At 41.6% G+C, this 17,990-nt stretch overlaps 4 non-coding genes and 11 pseudogenes across 4 annotated transcripts; all 15 read right to left on the minus strand.

The window, feature by feature from the left end:
• Positions 1-516: 516 nt before the first annotated feature.
• On the minus strand, positions 517-635 carry LOC136726660 (5S ribosomal RNA). Its single transcript, XR_010808222.1, has one exon. It is a non-coding gene; the product is annotated as a 5S ribosomal RNA (ribosomal RNA).
• Positions 636-851: 216 nt separating this feature from the next.
• Positions 852-970, minus strand: LOC136726827 (uncharacterized; annotated as a pseudogene).
• A 210-nt stretch (positions 971-1,180) lies between these two features.
• LOC136727065 (uncharacterized) lies at positions 1,181-1,299 on the minus strand (annotated as a pseudogene).
• Positions 1,300-1,520: 221 nt separating this feature from the next.
• On the minus strand, positions 1,521-1,639 carry LOC136727094 (uncharacterized; annotated as a pseudogene).
• Positions 1,640-1,863: 224 nt separating this feature from the next.
• Positions 1,864-1,982, minus strand: LOC136726472 (uncharacterized; annotated as a pseudogene).
• Positions 1,983-2,203: 221 nt separating this feature from the next.
• Positions 2,204-2,322, minus strand: LOC136726457 (5S ribosomal RNA). Its single transcript, XR_010808203.1, has one exon. It is a non-coding gene; the product is annotated as a 5S ribosomal RNA (ribosomal RNA).
• A 220-nt stretch (positions 2,323-2,542) lies between these two features.
• Positions 2,543-2,662, minus strand: LOC136726736 (uncharacterized; annotated as a pseudogene).
• Positions 2,663-2,878: 216 nt separating this feature from the next.
• Positions 2,879-2,997, minus strand: LOC136726573 (5S ribosomal RNA). Its single transcript, XR_010808214.1, has one exon. It is a non-coding gene; the product is annotated as a 5S ribosomal RNA (ribosomal RNA).
• Positions 2,998-3,213: 216 nt separating this feature from the next.
• Positions 3,214-3,332, minus strand: LOC136726602 (uncharacterized; annotated as a pseudogene).
• A 209-nt stretch (positions 3,333-3,541) lies between these two features.
• LOC136726552 (uncharacterized) lies at positions 3,542-3,661 on the minus strand (annotated as a pseudogene).
• Positions 3,662-3,877: 216 nt separating this feature from the next.
• Positions 3,878-3,996, minus strand: LOC136727141 (uncharacterized; annotated as a pseudogene).
• A 218-nt stretch (positions 3,997-4,214) lies between these two features.
• LOC136726715 (uncharacterized) lies at positions 4,215-4,333 on the minus strand (annotated as a pseudogene).
• A 215-nt stretch (positions 4,334-4,548) lies between these two features.
• LOC136727101 (uncharacterized) lies at positions 4,549-4,667 on the minus strand (annotated as a pseudogene).
• A 216-nt stretch (positions 4,668-4,883) lies between these two features.
• On the minus strand, positions 4,884-5,003 carry LOC136726613 (uncharacterized; annotated as a pseudogene).
• An 8,423-nt stretch (positions 5,004-13,426) lies between these two features.
• LOC136726893 (U5 spliceosomal RNA) lies at positions 13,427-13,541 on the minus strand. Its single transcript, XR_010808272.1, has one exon. It is a non-coding gene; the product is annotated as a U5 spliceosomal RNA (small nuclear RNA).
• Positions 13,542-17,990: the final 4,449 nt, after the last annotated feature.

The following is a 17,990-nucleotide window of genomic DNA, read 5'->3' on the forward strand; positions in this document are numbered from 1 at the left end:
GGACGTTGCCGATCGGCCTGGTCGGTCCCTGGAATCCGAGGCCTCTCCTGGATCCTGGCTGGTGACGTCAGCGGGGAGCAGTCCTGGTCAGGCCGGGCTCCGGGTAGATGGTCGGCCGGGCTTCTGGATGGGACCCACTCCGTGAGGAGTCCTCCGACTCCTCTGGCTAGGTCCCCTGTCGCACCCGGTCCGTCCCAATCTCCACTCGCCTCGGCCTCCGGACCGCTCCAAGGACCCAGGACTCTGCAGCTCTGTCAACCGGCACCTCCCCGTCTCGTCTGGTCTGGCCTGATGGATCAGCTCCCTGCAGGGAAAAAAGAAAGACTGTCAAATACAGCTCTAAAGGCCCCCTGCTGGACAAAGGTTTCTCTCAGTATTGGAGGGAAACCCAAGTCCAAGTCAGTGCAGGAAAGGGTGTTGAAAGTAGCCGGGTACGTGTACAATTCTTCAATTATATCTCCTCCAGACAGAAAGAGAGTATTAAGAGCTACGATGAAGTTACCCAGGAGACGAAAAAGCTTGCAGCACCTGGTATTTCCAGGAGGACACCCATCCAAGTACTGACCAGGCCCTGCCGCGTTTAGCTTCCGAGATCTGACGAGATCGGGTGCGTTCAGGACGGTGTGGCCGCAAGCCTAGAAGCCTGGCTGCATGATGTCTCTTAAAGGCTGGAGGGTATTGTCGGAACGTACAGCAAAAGAAAAAAGAAAAAAGAAAAATGGAGGGAAAAATATCAGTGCAGCAAAGGGTGTTGAAAGTAGCCGGGTACGTATACAATTCTTAAATTATATCTCCTCCAGACAGAAAGAGAGAATTAAGAGCTACGATGGAGTTTCCCGGGAGACGAAAAAAGCTTGCAGCACCTGGTATGTCCAGGAGTTCTCCCATCCAAGTACTGACCAGGCCCTGCACCATTTAGCTTCCGAGATCTAACGACATCGGGCGCGTTCAGGACGGTGTGGCCGCGAGCCAAGAGGCCTGCCTGCATGATGTCTCTTAAAGGCTTGCGGGTATTGACTTAACTTCCAACAAGAAAAAAAAAAGAAAAATGAAGGGAAAAATATCAGTGCAAGAATGGGTGTTGAAAGTAGCCGGGTACGTGTACAATACTTCAATTATATCTCCTCCAGACAGAAAGAGAGTTTTAAGAGCTACGAAGAAGTTACACAGGAGACAAAAAAGCTTGCAGCAACCGGTATTTCCAGGAGATCACCCATCCAAGTAGTGACCAGGCCCTGCCCCGTTTAGCTTCCGAGATCTGACGAGATCGGGTGCATTCAGGACGGTGTGGCCGCAAGCCAAGAGGCCCGGCTGCATGATGTCTCTTAAAGGCTGGCGGGTATTGACGGAACTTCCAGCAAAAAAAGAAAGAAAAAAAAATAGAAAAATGGAGGGAAAAATATCAGTGCAGCAAAGGGTGTTGAAAGAAGCCTGGTATGTGTTCAATACTTCATTTACATCTCCTCCAGACAGAAAGAGAGTATTAAGAGCAACGATGAAGTTACCCAGGAGACGTAAGAAGCTTGCAGCACCTGGTATTTCCAGGAGGTCTCCCATCCAAGTACTGAGCAGGCCCTGCCCCGTTTTGCTTCCGAGATCTGTTGAGATCGGGCGCGTTCAGGACGGTGTGGCCGCAAACCAAGAGGCCTGGCTGCATGATGTCTCTTAAAGGCTGGCGGGTATTGACGGAACTTCCAGCAAAAAAAAAAAAAAAAAAAAAAAATAGAAAAATGAAGGGAAAAATATGAGTGCAGCAAAGGGTGTTGAAAGTAGCCAGGTACGTGTACAATTCTTCAATTATATCTCCTCCAGACAGAAAGAGAGTACTAAGAGCTACGATGAAGTTACCCAGGAGACGAAAAATGCTTGCAGCACCTGGTATTTCCAGGAGGTCACCCATCCAAGTTCTGACCAGGTCCTGCCCAGTTTAGCTTCCAAGATCAGACGAGATCGGGCGCGTTCAGGACGGTGTGGCAGCAAGCCAAGAGGCCTGGCTGCATGATGTCTCTTAAAGGCTGGCGGGTATAGACGGAACTTCCAGCAAAAAAAGAAAGAAAAAAAAATAGAAAAATGGAGGGAAAAATATCATTGCAGCAAAGGGAGTTGAAAGTGGCCGGGTACGTGTACAATTCTTCAATTATATCTCCTCCAGACAGAAAGATAGAATTAAGAGCTACGATGAAGTTACCCAGGAGACGTAAAAAGCTTGCAGCACCTGGTATTTCCAGGAGGTCACCCATCCAAGTACTGACCAGGCCCTGCCCCGTTTAGCTTCCGAGATCTGACGAGATCGGGTGCGTTCAGGACGGTGTGGCCGCAAGCCAGTAAGCCTGGCTGCATGATGTCTCTTAAAGGCTGGCTGGTATTGACGGAACATCCAAAAAAATACATTAAAAAAAAAATAGAAAAATGGAGGGAAAAATATCAGTGCAGGAAAGGGTGTTGAAAGTAGCCGGGTACGTATACAATACTTCAATTATATCTCCTCCAGACAGAAAGAGAGTATTAAGAGCTACAATGAAGCAACCCAAGTGACGAAAAAAGCTTGCAGCACCTGGTATTTCCAAGAGGTCACCCATCCAAATAGTAACCAGGCCCTGCACAATTTAGCTTCATGAGATCTGACAAGATCGGGCGCGTTAAGGACGGTGTGGCCGCAAGCCAAGAGGCCTAGCTGCATGATGTCTCTTAAAGGCTGGAGGGTATTGACGGAACTTCCAGCAAAAAAAAAAAGAAATAAGAAAAATGGAGGGAAAAATATCACTGCAGCAAAGAGTGTTGAAAGTAGCCGGGTACGTGTACAATTCTTCAATTATATCTCCTCCAGACAGAAAGAGAGTATTAAGAGCTATGATGAAGTTTCCCAGGAGACGTAAAAAGCTTGCAGCACCTGGTATTTCCAGGAGGTCACCCATCCAAGTACTGACCAGGCCCTGCCCAGTTTAGCTTCCGAGATCAGACGAGATCGGGTGCGTTCAGGACGGTGTGGTCGCAAGCCAAGAGGCCTGGCTGCATGATGTCTCTTAAAGGCTGGCGGGTATTGACGGAACTTCCAGCAAAAAAAAATAGAAAAAAGAAAAATGGAGGGAAAAATATCAGTGCAGCAAAGGGTGTTGACAGGAGCCGGAAACGTGTACAATTCTTCAATTATATCTCCTCCAGACAGAAAGAGAGTATTAAGAGCTACGATGAAGTTACCCAGGAGACGTAAGAAGCTTGCAGCACCTGGTAAATCCAGGAGGTCTCCCATCCAAGTACTGAGCAGGCCCTGCCCCATTTTGCTTCCGAGATCTGTTGAGATCGGGCGCGTTCAGGACGGTGTGGCCGCAAGCCAAGAGGCCTGGCTGCATGATGTGTCTTAAAGGCTGGCGGGTATTGACAGAACTTCCAGCAAAAAAAAAAAAGAAAAATGATGGGAAAAATACCAGTGCAGCAATGGGTGTTGAAAGTAGCCGGGAACGTGTACAATACTTCAATTATTTCTTCTCCAGACAGAAAGAGAGTATTAAGAGCAACGATGAAGTTACCCAGGAGACGAAAAAGCTTGCAGTACCTGGTATTTCCAGGAGGTCACCCATCCAAGTACTGACCAGGCCCTGCCCCGTTTAGCTTCACAAGATCTGACAAGATCGGACGCGTTCAGGACGGTGTGGCCGCAAGCCGAGAGTTCTGGCTGCATGATGTCTCTTAAAGGCTGGCGGGTATTGACGGAACTTCCAGCAAAAAAAAATAGAAAAAAGAAAAACGGAGGGAAGAATATCAGTGCAGCAAAGGGTGTTGAAAGGAGCCGGAAACGTGTACAATTCTTCAATTATATCTCCTCCAGACAGAAAGAGAGTATTAAGAGCTACAATGAAGTTACCCAGGAGACGTAAGAAGCTTGCAGCACCTGGTATTTCCAGGAGGTCTCCCATTCAAGTACTGAGCAGGCCCTGCCCCGTTTTGCTTCCGAGATCTGTTGAGATCGGGCGCGTTCAGGACGGTGTGGCCGCAAACCAAGAGGCCTGGCTGCATGATGTCTCTTAAAGGCTGGCGGGTATTGACGGAACTTCCAGCAAAAAAAAAAAAAAAAAAAAAGAAAAACGGAGGGAAAAATATCAGTGAAGCAAAGGGTGTTGCAAGTAGCCGGGTACGTGTACAATACTTCAATTATATCTCCTCCAGACAGATAGAGAGTACTAAGAGCTACGATGAAGTTACCCAGGAGACGAAAAAGCATGCAGCACCTGGTATGTCCAGGAGGTCTTCCATCCAAGTACTGAACAGGCCCTGCCCCGTTCAGCTTCCGAGATCTGATGAGATCGGGCGCGTTCAGGACAATGTGTCCGCATGCCAAGAGGCCTGGCTGCATGATGTCTCTTAAAGGCTGGCGGGTATTGACGGAAATTCCAGGAAAAAAAAAAAGAAAAAAGAAAAATGGAGGGACAAATATCAGTGCAGCAAAGGGTGTTGAAAGTAGCCGGGTACATGTACAATTCTTCAATTATATCTCCTCCAGACTGAAAGAGAATATTAAGAGCTACGATGAAGTTACCCAGGAGACGAAAAAGCTTGCAGCACCTGGTATTTCCAGGAGATCACCCATCCAAGTAGTGACCAGGCCCTGCCCCGTTTAGCTTCCGAGATCTGACGAGATCGGGCGCGTTCTGGACGGTGTGGCCACAAGCCGAGAGTCCTGGCTGCATGATGTCTCTTAAAGGCTGGAGGGTTTTGACGGAAGTTCCAGCAAAAAAAAAAAGAAAAAAGAAAAATGGAGGGACAAATATCAGTGCAGCAAAGGGTGTTGAAAGTAGCCGGGTACATGTACAATTCTTCAATTATATCTCCTCCAGACTGAAAGAGAATATTAAGAGCTACGATGAAGTTACCCAGGAGACGTAAAAAGCTTGCAGCACCTGGTATTTCCATGAGGTCTCCCATCCAAGTAGTGACCAGGCCTTGCTCCCGTTAAGCTTCCGAGATCTGACGAGATCGGGCGCGTTCAGGACGGTGTGGCCACAAGCTGAGAGGACTGGCTGCATGATGTCTCTTAAAGGCTGCCGGGTATTGAACTTCCTGCAAAAAAAAAAAAAAAGAAAAATACACATACCACGTGGGCAATTCTAGAGCGTCCTCTAGAGTATAAACAGTGTATCGTGCCTACAAAAGTTTTCTTGTTACTAAACTTTGGAATCTGGATTTCTGGACAAAGCTATCCAATAACTATTACAGAACTTAGTTCTTTTCAGTCTAATATTCCTCACACGGGGCACCAATTATGAAGCGTAAGGTACACTTATAAATTTCAATTAAAGAAGTGAATTTATAGTATCACCTTATCACGAATCCTGGATTCTTGTAGAACTCAATTTCTGTATTAATTGGACTCAGACACCATTTCCAAAGATATAAATTGTCAAATTTATTCAAAACAAAGACTCAATGTAGCACTACACTAATTATACAAAAGGGAAAAACTAATTAAAATTCAACTCTAGATCTACAAATCAAAGACAAATCACTTCCGTGTCCAAATCAAAGACCATGGGATCGCATATGATACCACAAATCGTTAAACAAAAAAGGTTATAAACACATTGACTACAATACCGGTTAGTAAGACGAGGGTGAGTCTCTCGTTAGTATTATTAGTCACACATTAAATAACTACGCAAGTTAGTATTTATGTCAGGTAACTTCTCGTTTTATATATATATATATATATATATATATATATATATATCAGTCTCATTTACGTTTAGGTGCCGAGAAAGATCCTATCAATACTTGTTACCACAATTTCCCTTAACTGATTATTATTCAATGATTAAGGATAGGCAGGGCCACCACTAATCTAATGTCTATTAATTTGTGTCAATTTCAGACTAAACAGTAAAACAGGAATGAGAAGATATTTCTCGGCATTGACAGATTTTATTTCTAAAATTATCAACAAAACAGTTTAATGCAACTCACATTTATATTTAAGAAAACTAAATGATATTACACATTCTAGAGTTATGAATCACAGATTAACATTTCTAATTGATTTCTCAAATGTCATGAATCATGAACTCCAAACTGTTAAACTTATGTGAACTTCGTCGCAGAGAGGCCTCTCTGGCTTCAGGCTCAGATAACAGCACACGGCACGAGGTTTGTGTGGTCGGAACAAAGGCAGTCCGGTTCGGCTTTGTCCAAGAACTTCCACTCAGTCGATGCACCTGGAAGTTGGGGTTTCGCAAAAGTAGAGTCGTTTCCAAACAGATTTTCCACTGGTTTGAAGGCTCCAAGGTTGTGCACAAAATCTTCTTTGTAAGCAGGGTTCCACCGTAGTTACTTGAAGACGAAGTCTTTGAGGAAAGCAGGGCCCTGTTTGTTCCAAGGGTCAAGTTTCTTAAGACTCAAATAGCTATTTAAATGACTGACACTTTCGTATTCAGTCGACTTAGTCAATTGTCCAGCTGTAAAACTCCACTGATCAGGTGGGCACAGGCGGGCAGCGCAGTCTGTAAAGTTCTTTATTTAATAAAGTCCTTTAAAAGAATTCTTCGTATGGCTCAATCTCCTTCTCCCAGTTTAACTCTTCTGTTGCCGGCAAAGACTTGGTTGGTTTCTGGTTCCGGTTCTGGCAACAGAGCTACAGGTTGAGCTGTGGCAGCGAGTTACTGGTTCAGGTGAGAGAGAGAGAGAAAGAAAGGCCGTGTTTGTCCTTTATAGTCTGTCAGATCAATAGGTGATTGGTTCCTGAGTTCTTGAGATTGGATTTCGGTTTCAGCCCCCAGTGTCCTATTGGAGGGGGGCTTGATTTATGACTGATGTCAATCCATGCCATCTTTTGGAAATGCCGGTTGGCCTGGGTTCGTAGCTCTATGTCGGGATTTCGGCTCTCATCCACTTCAAAGAGTTTTTATCACCTACAGGCCCCTTTCTCCAGACATCTCATAGCAGAATTCCAAACTATTTGGCCTCTTCTCGGTGCCATCCTCCCCAAAACTGTCACTTTGATGCAAACCAGTTCCAAGCTGATGAGCTAAGGAAATCTGATAACTTTCGGGGGGGAGAGGTCTTCTTTAGATCCGTGCTTCAGCTCAGAGCCCAAATACACCCAACATAACGCTACACACCACATCCCAAAGATGCTCTATTGGTTTGAGATCTGGTGACTGTGGGGGCCAGTTTAGTACAGTGAACTCATTGTCATGTTCAAGAAAACAATTTGAAATGATTTGACCTTTGTGACATGGTGCATTATCCTGCTGGAAGTAGCCATCAGAGGATGGGTACATGGTGGTCATAAAGGGATGGACATGGTCAGAAACAATGGGCCATGGCATTTAAACGATGCCCAATTGGCACTAAGGGGCCTAAAGTGTGCCAAGAAAACATCCCACACACCATTACACCACCACCACCAGCCTGCACAGTGGTAACAAGGATCCATGTTCTCATTCTGTTTACGCCAAATTCTGACTCTGAAATCGAGACTCATCAGATCTTTAATTGTTTAGACGTTATTAAGATATAATGCATCTTTCACATAGGGAACATTTGTAACATGTTAGGAAAAACAAACACATGATTAGAAAATATTCATAATTACAGCATACAATTTGTCAGGCTTTATAAGAATGGTATTTATAACATACTCTGTAAAAATCAAGCAAATAGCATTTGTGGTTCACGAGAAAATATATATATATAATCAAAGCTATCAAAGCTACGATTATACAGCATTATTTGGCAGCTTCGCAAGACCTAATTTTAAACGTTGTTGGTAAGTTAGATAATTAGTGGGGACCCTCTATTTGCAGTTCTTCCCCTCCATAATTGCTAAAATAAAGTTTTACTGACATTTTATTGACCCTACCACTGCATAGGGCACATCTGTAACATGAACGCTACTGAATGGCACATACATTGAAAACTACGGAGAACTGAGACAAATCCACTTTACACTTCATAAATAATCTTAAAACGTTTCCAACCAAGGCAACACCCACTTGAAATACGTTCATTCTGATTTTTGGTAAACAAAAAGAGAGATTGTTACATATGTTCCCTATGATGCATCTACAGAGAGAGAGAGAGAGAGAGAGAGAGAGAGACAGACACTAACTCTCTCTCTCTCTCTCTCTCAGCTGGGAGTGTGTGGGAGGGGTCTGCAGTGAGCGGGAGTGCTGCTGAGAGCTCTGTCCTTTGGCTGCGTTTTTTTGTTGCTTTACTTTTTTCAGTTTGTTTATTTTGTCTTCTGTTTTCAGTGCTTTTCTTATTGTGGGGGAACAGGGGAGGGGAGGGGGGAGTACCGGTAGTTCTTCCCGGGTCGGGGGGTCGGACCCCCTGAATGCGTCTTTTGAAAAACTGACCCGACGCCATGGAGTCAAGATCGCTCTGGTGCAGTTCTGCCCCCTAGAGCAGTGTGTGTTAGCGGTTGGGGAGGTAGCAGGGTGTGAAAATATCAAGTCTGCTGCCATTGTTATCTTCTTAAAAACCACTGATCTGGTCAATCAACTAGTGGCTAATGGCACAGTGTTAGACGACACTTTCACCCCGGTGTTGCCGCTCGCTGCTCCTGCCCGGCAGGTAACGCTGTCTAACGTCCCTCCGTTCATCCGCACCGGCTCGGGCAGCTGAAGTCCGGCATTAAGAGGGTCCCGCTGGGCTGCAAAGCCCCGCAACTGAAACACGTCGTGTCCTTCCGAAGGCAGCTGTATATGATCCTCAATAACATCAATGAGGATCTTAATGTCTCCGAAGTTGGATCTCTCTTTCTGCCACCACCACGAAGATTGCTCTTTAGTAATGTTGGAAAGTCAAAGTCAGCAACCGTCAGGGTTCTTGCATATGACATATTCGTGCTGCACCTCTCTGCAAGGATCCAGGACAGTTTGTCAATGTAAACTCCAGTGCCTGGGAACTTTTCCACCTAAAAGACAATGGTAAATAAAAAACAAGTTTATCCCCAAACTATTCTTATATTATGTTAAGTGGAATACATTATCAGTAAGGCTGTGATTTTGTTACAGAAATGTGTTATTAAAGACCACAGTATGTCTCAATTCTAAGTTTATTAATTTACAGACATAATAAAGTCAGTGAATCTGTGACACCCATAATTCAATTACATTCTTATTATCAACTATAACTATGAATATAACTGATAATGTAGCATCATTAGATTGTTTACAACCAATATTTGTTTTCAATATATATATTTACCTTGTCTTTGTAATATTGTAGACCAAGAGTGTTATACCTGTTTTGGTGATTCTTTGTCAGATTCAGAACAATTTGCTGTGGGGCTGTCAGAACCACTTGATGTTGACACACTTTTGTCTTCATCTCTGATAAATGTGGCTTTTGTTACAATTTTTTTCAGATTGTCCAAAAGGTCTGGAATCTCTGGAGAAAAAAACCTTAGTATTAAATGATAATCATTTCTAGTAATATATTTAATACAAAGTGAAAACAAAACCATCAATGCCTGCAATTATACTTGAGAGACTTGCTCTATGTTATTGGCAAACTGACCTTTTTGTGGGTCATTAACATTAGCTACGAAAAAAATAAAAAAGATAAAATACAAGAATTACCAGGTCTAATGTAATGCATATAGTCATTAATGTAGGATTATGAAGTTATGTTAAAAAACTTTATTTAATAATCAGTATTATTAAACTATTAGACAGTGCACATTAAGAGTCTGTATTGTGGTTCTAGATTACTTCAGTATGATCAACTATAATACATTACTCTGGAATCTAAATTACTGAAGAATAACATTTATCAAGGTAAGGAATTATTTGCTATAAATAAAAAAACTTACCATCAACCATACGGTTTCGAAGACATTGGTTTTCATTTTTAAGTCTTGTGTTTTCCTTTTCGAGCTGCTTAACTTTTTGCTGTAGCTCAACTTCACTGGACTCTTTAAATGTCTGTAGAATATGACGGGATCTAATTCTTGAAGCTCCATCGGTTTTCTTTCTTATTTTGTGCTGTATTCAGAGAGGAACAGAGTTTAAAATGAAAATATATATATATATATATATGAATATGATTTAAAAAAAACAATCCTGCAATACATTTATTTAATATTTGCAGTAATTATCTCACCGGTAACTGTGGTTCATCAAGGTCACTATCATCTGAAATTTGAAGTTTTTTGTTTGGTTTAGGTACTCTCTTCATTTTAGGACAGGGCATTTTTGTTAGGTCATTAAGTTTTCTTCTTAGTTCGCCTTCTTTTCCTAAAATAAAAATAAAATAAATAAAACCCTGCATTATGTCCACAGATATTTGGGGATTATATTTATTTGTCATAAAAATACTGTGCTTTGACCATACAAATTAAGATGAACAGCCAACACTGAATCAAAACTGAAGTTAAATTATATCTGGTTTAATTTATTTTGTGATTTGGGGGATTTTATTGTAAAGCACAACACACAATAAATCGTTCTTACAAATGCCAGTCAAGTATGACGAGTTTTTAGCGCCCTCACCACCACCTATCATGTTATAAGAGTATGTTAGAAGTACAACACATTAATAACTTAAACATTCATTTCAAATATACTGTGATTGTATATATCAAATAGCATGTAAAGACTTTAATGTTTTTTTTTTTAATAAACATTGTTACCAGTCATAATGATCTGCGCTTCATGGACAGGCCATCCACCTTTTGGAGGTTTGTTCGTGTCTCTCCACTCTGCTCTGAAGTTTCGAGTCGTCTCTTCGTCATCATCAGCAATGCTGAATAAATCAAAATTGCGAAAGCAAGCAGTGGGAATCACGCTGTAAGAGTCTTTGTCGACCCCGCTTTCCAACTTCACCAACGCGTGCATCACCGCCATACTACCTTCACCTTCTCGTCCGTTTTTTCTGCGCCTTTTTCGCCTGACAAGTCACGGCACAAAAAACAGTCCCGCTCTGCATTCTGGTACTTGGCGTTCTTAATAACACCAACAGGGTGTAATCGCATAGACCACTCGAGTATAAAGTACTACATATCCCATCTGTTACAGTTTTTTTTCTTCTTCTGAAACTGCAAGTGCACTACATAAAGTTTGGCAAATGAAGAAATTTGGATGATGAGTTTACAATCTTATAAACAGTATTTAAGTAAACCTAGATATGCAATTCCAAAAAGAACAGCATCGAGATGGAGAAACAGGATAAAAAATAATAATACAATGTTTATACTTTTTATATTTTAATTACAGTATGTAATTATTGCCTTTTGATTTACATTTACAGAAAAAGAATGGCGGCAAACGTGGACTACCCAACAAGAAGCAACAAAGTTACTAAAATATCAGATTCTCAGGTAAGCTTCATGCAGCCATACATGTATAATTATAAAATCAATCCAAAAAATAGACCTTGTTTACCCTACAACTGATTTGAGTGTTAATTCTATTTAAGATATAAAAAAATATTTTGTTTTCTGAACTAATAATCTGTGAACATTCTATTATCTCTATAATTTTAATAAATACATTTATTTTATTATTGGTGGAACATTATATTTTTCAGCTCAGATGATTTCACATACCATCAATTTTTCTGTTAATAAATGTGCAAAAACAAATCAGATGGATAGGCCCCTACATATGAACATTAAGTTAAAGGCCTAGAGTGAGTGTTCTTCACTTCCAGTCATGGCGGGCCACAATCCAGCTCTTTGTAACTCATCAACAACCAAAGACCTGGGAAAAGGGTTAAATGGCTTCAGTTAAGCCAATTAGGTAATTAAGAGCTCAACTGGAAAAAAAACAGCAGGTATAGGGGTACTTTAGGACCACAGTCACTGATATAACCTACAATGTTGTTGTAATGAAAATCAGCAGACAGTGGGCCTCCTCCAGGACTAAGGTTGAGAAGCACTGGTCTTGAAGACCACAATAACAATCGACCTCAAAGGCTAGGGATATTCGTTGTGATGCTAAACCAGTCCTGAATGTTTAAATATAATGTTATTTTCTTGTAGTGTGCTGTTGCTGTTAATGCAACCAGTTATATTGAGCCATCAAATACAGAAGCTGACGAAAGACATCAACATGTAAATTTAGTTGTAAATTTAAAGTGTGTGTGAAAAGTATTTTGTATATGGAGATTAACCCATAGTTTCACAGATAAATTGTGGACCAGTGAAATTCAGGATCTTCAAAACAAGTCCTGAATGCTCAAACTTAACACTTCTTTTTTTAGAGTGTCGTTGCTGTCAATCCAGCCAGTGATGTGGAGCCATCAGATACAGAAGCTGATGAAAAACAACATGTAAATTTCCTAAATTAATATGGTGCATCAAAATACTTATTTAGCACTTTCAACTGTTTCTTTGTGATTCCTAAAATTACTTTACAGGCTGGGGCTGGGGGAAGACACTGCGCCCGCCTGGAGAAGCCTGTACAAGCCCCCCTCAATAAGAGAGTTGGCAATCTGCAGTGGAGGGTGTTACACACCATTATTGCTGTCAATTGTTTTATTACTGTTCTTAACCCTGCTGTGTCCGACGCCTGGCCATTCTGTGCTCAGAGAGAGACCGTGTTTCACTGTATTAGCACTTGCTCTCGGTTGTCACCCATTTTTAGTCTTTTAACTCGTCTTTTTACTGATCTTAACCTGATTTTTAACACAAAGGTTTTTATTTTAGGGGCAAGATACACCAGAAAGACCAAACATGTGGACCAGCTGGTAAACTTCTTGCTGGGCCAGGCTAAAATGGCCATCTATAAGACTAGGAAGAACAGAGTGTGTGGTGAGGGCAGTGAGGATGCAGTGAGAGTGTTTGCCATGCTGGTCTAGTGCAGAGTCAGACTAGAGTTTAACTATTACAGGCTGATGAATGATTTGGAGAGTTTTGAACAGGTCTGGTGTATTAATGATGCCCTTTGTGAATTGTATGACGGGGAGTTGGTTTTTATTATGTAATTCATTTATAGGGTTTAGTATTTGATGGTTGATTTGTTGTGTGTATTGGGTTGCTTTCTTTAAAAGTGTACAGATCAGTGGCGGAGTTAATGCTTGTTGGGGGGAGACAAACAAAGGGGAACACTATTTTTTATTTATTTATTTATTTTCTTTTGTATGAATTATTGCGTGTTGCAAACAGACAATGAAGTCTGATGAAAGTCAAAAAGTCTCTCTCTCTCTCACACACACACACACAGCCAGCAAGACACACACAGCCAGCCAGCTCAGCGATGACATCACAAACATCTCTCTCAGCTGACTCCTATGACATCACAGAGCACGTACATTCCGTTGCTTGCTGTCTGTCAACCACTCAGTCACTGCCAGCCCGACTGGCTGGCTGACTGGATGGGGGGGCTGCTTGCTGCTGCTGCGTACCTTAGTAAGCTTATTTGCTTGACCGGCCTTCCTCCTCCGCCCACATGCCCACCTATGCCCGATCTGCTGTTCACCTGGATCACAGCTCCGCCCCAACAAGGCAGAGCCTCCCAAGAATGGTACAAACTGATCCACGATCCCCTCCACGGAAAGCTATAGCAAAAGGCAAAAGCATTATACGTAATGAAGAGGAACCCGAGTCCAAGACGCATCCGACCAGCCATACATATTTGTGTGTATTAAAGATCACATTTTATTACATTTAGATTTTCTGTACTTTATTACATCTTTTTGTGATTTTTAAATGTATTGTTTCTTTTCCTTATATATGTATGTATGTATGTATGTGTGTGTGTGTGTGAGTGTGTCTGTGTGAAAGTGTGTGTGTTTGTGTGTCTTTGTGTGAAAGTGAGTGTGTGTGTGTGTGTGTCTGTAAGTGTGTGTGTCTGTCTCTGTGTTTGTGTGTCTGTCTCTGTGTGAAAGTGAGTGTGTGTGCGTGTGTCTGTCTGTGAAAGTGTGTGTGTGTGTGGGTGTGACAGTGTGTATGAGTGTCTGTCTGTCATGTAACTCGCACATCTCTGAGGGCACCATTTTTGCAGAAAGAGATGTACACATTTTGGAGCAACATATGCTGCCATCCAGACATCGTCTTTTCCAGGGACGTCCCTGCATTTTTCAGCAGGATAACGCCAAACCACATTCTGCCAAGATTACAAGCGCATGGTTGCGTAGGCAGAGAGTGCGGGTGCTAGCATGGCCTGCCTGCAGTCCTGACCTGTCTGTGTATGTGTGGCGCACTATGAAGTGCAAATTAAGACAACGAAGGCCCTGTGCAGTTGCGCAGCTGAGGAAATGCATAATGGATGAATGGGGGGAAATCCCGCTTGCTAAACTTAACCAAATGGTGTCTTCAGTGCCCAAGTGCTTAATAAGTGTTATTAAAAGAAAAGGTGATGTTACATAGTGGTAAACAGTCGACTGTCCCAACTTTCTTGGTTTCTTTTCACTGCTAATGAGATGCTGTAGAGTGAGTTAGTTATATTGCTTTCAGGAGCTCTAATCGTATTGATGAGTTCATGCAGCATTTGTAATTGAATTTCAAAAAGAAATCCTTGCTGTCTGGCCTGTGTGTATGAGATGTACTCTGTCAATCTTTGGCTAACAACTGAAACATTGGTAGAACAGAAATGGCAACATAAAAAAGAAAAGTACATTTTAAAAGAGCACATTAAATAGGATGAATATACAGTTTTTTACAATCACTTTGTCACTAATTTCAGAACCTTGATGTCATTTTTCAAAACTCTAGACACAAAACTCAAAACGGTCATCACTTGTAACACAGGCTGTCCAATGTTCGAGACATTGCATTGTGCATTCATATCTTTAAAGAAACCTTGCACTTGCAGACTTGTTGGTTCAAATAATTCATTTATTATGAAATACCACAGTAACATTTATTTAGATCACCCACACAGAAGATACCGATATTTTCACTGTGTAGTTGTTCGTACAATCATTAAATATTGTAGTACAAAATATGTGATACATGTTTCATTATGGTACTACACATAAATACATCACTGTAAAAGGACTAGTGGAGAGAATACTACAGACACAGTGGAATCATTGAACAAAATCTGAAATGTATTGATGCAATACAATCAAATCACACCATAGGTTTCTTTGAATCCATGTAACAATAATTAGCTTCAAAAAAGAACAAAACTACAGTAAAATGTCAACTGCAGTGTTCCTCACCTGGCTTAGTGTAAAAAGCAAAACAAAGGATTGATTACTGTACTTCTAAATTTCCATCAGCCCTGTGTTCAGGTTCAGGTTCTCACAACCATTTTTCACAAGAGGCATCTTGAAACTGAACATACCTGAACATACTCAGTCATCAGCTGCTTCACTCTGTCTGCATTTCTTTCAAAAGGCGAACTATACTCTGTGCTACACATTGGTATGCAGTATACAGTCATTTGACAATTGAGAGTAGCCTAATGTTTAGTGCATGCTGAAGACTTGCCGCTTCTCAGTACGGAAATTTCTGATGATTGAGGCCACAGTTGATCCTGAGTTGATTCTGAGGTTGGATTGAACCATTGTAGCTGCCTCAGTCATGGTCATGCCATGATTTACAACATGCTCTACAACTATTTCTCGGATTTCACTGGACACTATTTGCTGTTGCTGCCGCTGTCTGGTCCGTGGCCTTGTCCTCTACCACGTTCCACCAACACCTCTCAAATGAGGCCCATGGCTGCCTCTCTGGTGAGGCCTAAGCCCTCCTCTATGACGAGGCCCACGACCACCTCTCAGAAGGGGTGCATGTCCCCTTCCATTCCTTTGACCACCACGTCTTCCTCCTCCCACTGCTTGACCTCTATTGTGACCTGGATGACCTGCCGGCTCCATGTTATCACTGTGTTGCTGGGGTGGATAGCACTCATTTCACTCGATACTCATACCACAATGTGAAATCAATCATCAATAACCAGTTGGCAGTATTGTAAAAGCAATTACAAGGGCCTGCATACATACAGTAATGTCAAATCTGATGTGGAAGAACAATCATCTTCAACCAGGTTGGAGCGTTAGTTGCAATGCCTTTAATACACGCAGCGTGGAGAGGAACAGTGACTCAAGTAGATCCCAAAGTCGCTCTGCCTTCATTTTAACAGTCAGAGCTTTTTTACACAAAAATCAAAGAGCTGGTTATAATCAGAAAGTCATTACTATGTTAGCTTAAAAGTTAGCTAAGCAGAATTTATATCATTATAGGACAGAGTTCATAGATCAACACATGGATTAGGGAGCAGGCACTTCAATCATACTGTTGGACATTGTCTCCTAGATTCTCATCGTATATAAAAAACAGAACTCAAACTACCTTCTTGCCTGACCTTCTAGCTTGACCTTATCTTTCTTAAGTATACAAGAGAGAAAAACAGGTATTAGAGAAAGAATTTCTAACTTTCCTTCCACACTGAAAACATGGTGTGGAAAAGTGCTACATGATGATGAATGATGATGAAATATTACATCCATAGATAATGTAGTCCAACTGGTTCATGCTCCTCGTTTATTGGTGTCAATGGATCTCATTATCTTGAAACTTTAATGATCGAAACATGGAATATTGTTTGTCAGTTTCCATAAAATTATGCATTAAGAGTAATGCAACAGTCACTTATCATTTTGAGCAGCTGTATCAATTGATAGTTAGATCTTTGTAATGAAATGAATAGACAGTGATCTCAGATGTAATGTGTGAATTGCATTTTGAAATGGTAATACTTTGATGTAAGTTGTGTCATTTTAGTTCAATGATCATATGATCTGAGGTTGATGTGTATTATATCCAAGCAATTGTAAACAAGTGTTAGAGTTTTGAAAAATGTGCATTTTGATCATCGGGTGTGAGTTTTGTGTCTAGAGTTTTGAAAAATGATATCAAGGTTCTGAAATGAGTGCCAAAGTGATTGTAAAAAAGTGTAATATCAGGGGACAGTGGCTATTACTGATCTGGCCTTCCGTGGCCTCTGTATTAATGTAACAGGTCACATTGTATGTGTACACTGATACTTGATAGTATAATATAGTACAAGTAAAAAACATACATAGGTATCATAGAAGTATTTTGCAGAAATGATTATGGATAGTTATCAAAATGGAGAGGAAATGCTAAATCCAGTCTCCCCAGGTAGAGCTTCTATTGCTACACCTGCTGGCCCCACTATATGGATAGAGCCACACCAAGTACAAGAGTCTCCCCATTGCTATTTATATCTCCCTATCCAGTCTTCTTTATGAGTCAGGGTGGGGTGCCTATTCCCCTGAATCCTTTGAAACCTATAGCGCCTGGGACGCACACTTGGGATCCGGTTCCTCTGCCCCTCACATTCACATGAGGAATCCTAGGTGCTCAATACATCATACTGTCTCTTTCATCTCATGTGTAAACTATGGACAAATACATGACTAAACGTGTTTAGTTGCTTTTCCCAGAATGCTTTGCGCCACGATATGCAAATAACGGGGACTATGATTGGCTCCCTGACATTACCCACACTGCGACTGATGCTACCCATTTCACTACCCAACAAAGACCCATAATATGCGTGTGTCTGTCTGTCAAAGTATGTGTGTGTGTGTCTGTGTGTGTCTGTGTCTGTCTGTCTGTGTGTGAAAGTGTGTGTGTGTCTGTCTGTCTGTCTGTCTGTCATGTAACTTGCACATCTGTGAGGGCACCACTAATGCAGAAAGAGATGTACACATATTGTTTATTTTCCATATATATGTATGTATGTATGTATGCATTTCCAATTGCTTTGACAATACAAATGAATTGAATTGAGAGGGAGAGAGAGAGAGTAAGAGAGAGAGAGAGAGACAGACAGACAGACAGAGAGACACACACACACACACACACACACACACACACACAGAGAGCCAGCCAGCCAGCCAGCCAGCTCAGCGATGACATGACGAGCCTCTCTCAGCTTACTGCTATGACATCACAGAGCACGTACATTCCGTTTAACAAATCGTTAAACAAAAAAGGTTATAAACACATTGACTACAATACCGGTTAGTAAGACGAAGGTGAGTCTCGTTAGTATTATTAGTCAGACATTAAATAACTA

The sequence above is a fragment of the Amia ocellicauda genome, unplaced genomic scaffold, assembly GCF_036373705.1.
Source record: "Amia ocellicauda isolate fAmiCal2 unplaced genomic scaffold, fAmiCal2.hap1 HAP1_SCAFFOLD_26, whole genome shotgun sequence".
Lineage (NCBI taxonomy): Eukaryota > Metazoa > Chordata > Actinopteri > Amiiformes > Amiidae > Amia > Amia ocellicauda.